The sequence below is a fragment of the Mus pahari genome, chromosome 14 (genome assembly GCF_900095145.1).
Source record: "Mus pahari chromosome 14, PAHARI_EIJ_v1.1, whole genome shotgun sequence".
NCBI classification, from domain to species: domain Eukaryota; kingdom Metazoa; phylum Chordata; class Mammalia; order Rodentia; family Muridae; genus Mus; species Mus pahari.
Window position 1 is genome coordinate 2,050,491 of NC_034603.1, and position 2,775 is coordinate 2,053,265.

Sequence of the window (2,775 nt, forward strand, 5' to 3'; positions counted from 1 at the left end):
GCCCTAATTTGTCTTTTTACAGCTGATGGGTACCAGGCAGGGAAGGCATAGCTCCCTCCCACAGGATAAGGTATTGTGACTTAGCATCCCTACCTGTGGATTCCATGCTCTAAAATTCTCCACAGCCCAGGGCAAGGTCCAAAGAGCAACCATAGAGGCCTAACCCTAACCTTCTCTGGGGAAGTGGAGAAAAGGAGGGGAGGGAAAAAGATCCTATCGGTGCACAGGAGGCCAAGCTAGGACACAGTACTGAGGATGGAGATCTGTGGGTCAGTTTCCAAGAGACTCCTATGTCTCTGGGCCTCTTGGAGAGCATCACGTGGTGGGTGCATCCTAAGTTGAAGGCCTGGCATGGGGACACATCCCACATGGCACAGGAACATGCAACGAGGGTAAAAGAGAAAAGTGTTAACCTGCAGTGTCAGGGTCCTTGGAACTTGTGAGCAGTGCACATCCAAGAAGGGTCCCCAGGCTTTCTGAAGGAGCGTGTTGGGTGGATCCAGGCGGCCAATGGGCCCCGAGGAAAGGACCCCAGGCAAGAGCTGGCTCTTCTCCTGGTAGATCACTCTGTGGCCCACCAGTTCCACTTTCAGAGATCGTAGCTGAGTGGAACTGGCTTTCCCCATCCCAATCTGGATCTAGTCCTGGCTACCTCAGCTCCTGTGTCCCCGGTGACTGGTGTGAAAATGTGCGTGATGGAGGTTCATCTGACCAGAGTCAGCAGGACTTTCAATGGAGCCTCTAAGAATAGTGAAGTTGGACGGAAGATAGGGAGGACGAGAAACCTCTTCTTGAGACTCAAGGAGGCACAGCAGGATGGAGCTCCACCTGAAGCCGGATACCAGCTTACTTTTATATCATACATACTAATGAAGTTCTTTCTGGGCTTTGCCTTCCTGTGTTTCTAGCACCTGGAGTCCAAGGAATCTCAAACATCACAAGGTCAGGAGTGGAAGTGTGGGGGAAGAGCTAAGGTTCTTTACCCTAATAGACATTTAGTTCAAATCCTGTGGTGTCCCCTCCCATGTCTTGTCCCTGTCCCTTGTTGTGTTGTCCCCACCGCCCTGTCCCTATCCCTATCCCCGTCCCCCCCCCCCAACCTTACAGCCCCTATCCCAAACCCCCTTTAACAACTGTGTGACTCTGGGCAAGCCTCTTTGCCTCTCTGATCTCCTATCCTTAGGTAAAGCAGGAAAGCCACCAACTTGTCGTGGGAGGGAAAGGTGGATCTCTGGCTTAATAAACACATGCAGGGGTTGGGACATCAAACAAAAGACCTCCAGTGAGCAAGCTCCCCTTCCAGCACCTACTTCTTTGTTGGTAAGAAGTAACTTGGAGAGCTGGAAAGAAAGAAATGAGAAAAGTAGGAGAGGGCCACATGAAGACGCTGCAGCGTGATGACACCTCAGCCTGCACAAAGCAGACCAAACACGCCCTCAGCTGCAGACGGGACTGGGAGCCCCCCTCCGCAGTGCAGCGGACAGAAATTCAAAAAGAGCTCATTAGGCCTGCACTCTGCCCAAAGAGAGGGAATGCCTGCTGAATAACTGGCTTTCCCTGCAGGGGGCCACACCCAAGGCTACCTGCCACCTTCCCTCCTGGCCAGAGCTGGAAACTTCAGCCAGGCCAGGCGAGTTCTGTCTCAGGACAGCACACAGAGCTGAGCCTGGCAGCCACCTGGTCCCCAATGCTGCCTAATGTCTGCCTCAGACCTTGAGCTAATTGCCTGGTTGGGGCAGTGCCTGGACATCTTTAGCACCTAATTCACTACCATTTCTCTGGAAGCCCCATTCCCTGCCTGCTTGCAGGGAGTCTAAGCCCCGGGGTTCCTGGTCTGACCTGGCAAGGCTCCAGCTGACCCCAGACTCAGGAGAGCAGCCTTGGCTTCCAGCTCAAGCCCTAAGCTTCACAACCACGGTTGGCAGCCCAGGTTCCTGCCCCAGGCTTTGGGTTCTATCCCCAGCCCCACTCCCTACACAGGTGGGGGACGGGAAGAAGCCTGGAAGCAAGACATGGGATCAGGGAAATGGGTTCAAATCTCAGCTCGGTCATTTCCTTACATGGGTCCGGGAAACAATACTTTTCTACTCTGGTCTGTTTTCCTGTCTACAAAGGAGACACTGTGATGCCTTGGTCGGTTAATAGCTGAGATGCCAACAGCTCTGCTGGAGCTGGTCAGAACCAGACGTGTGCTGCTGCAGAGCGAGCAGGGGGACTTCATCAGCACAGCACTCCTGGGTGGATGTAGAAAGCACCTTGTCCCCAAACTCACTCTATTCCAGATTTAGTGTTCCTCCATACCTCCTGCCCTCATCTTGAAATACTGTGTCCAGACCCCTTTGTACCCTCTCCAATGCCCAGCCACAAATCCCCACTTTCCGAGTAGGGCAATGAGACAGTGTCCCCTAAAGAAGCCCCTCCCACTCTGACATGATTTGCCTAAGGCCACACTGCCAGGCAGGGCCAACGAGTCAAGACTGGAGATGGGGTTTGCATCTCTTTGCTCCATTGAGTGGGAAGGAACATGCGGAGCACCAAGGCTTACTGCAGCCATCAGGGTTCCAGAGAGTGACTTAACAGGGGAATGCTGAGCACACAGAGACACAAGAGAAAAGCTGGGATAGGTTAGTCTGGAGTCTTGGATGGAGACGCTGTGGCACTCTGGAAGCTCTCTGTGTGTTTATTATGTACAGTAAAAGAGGGAGGCAAGTTAGCTGATCTCTGTATGGGGCAGTATCTCTCTCTCTCTCTCTCTCTCTCTCTCTCTCTCTCTCT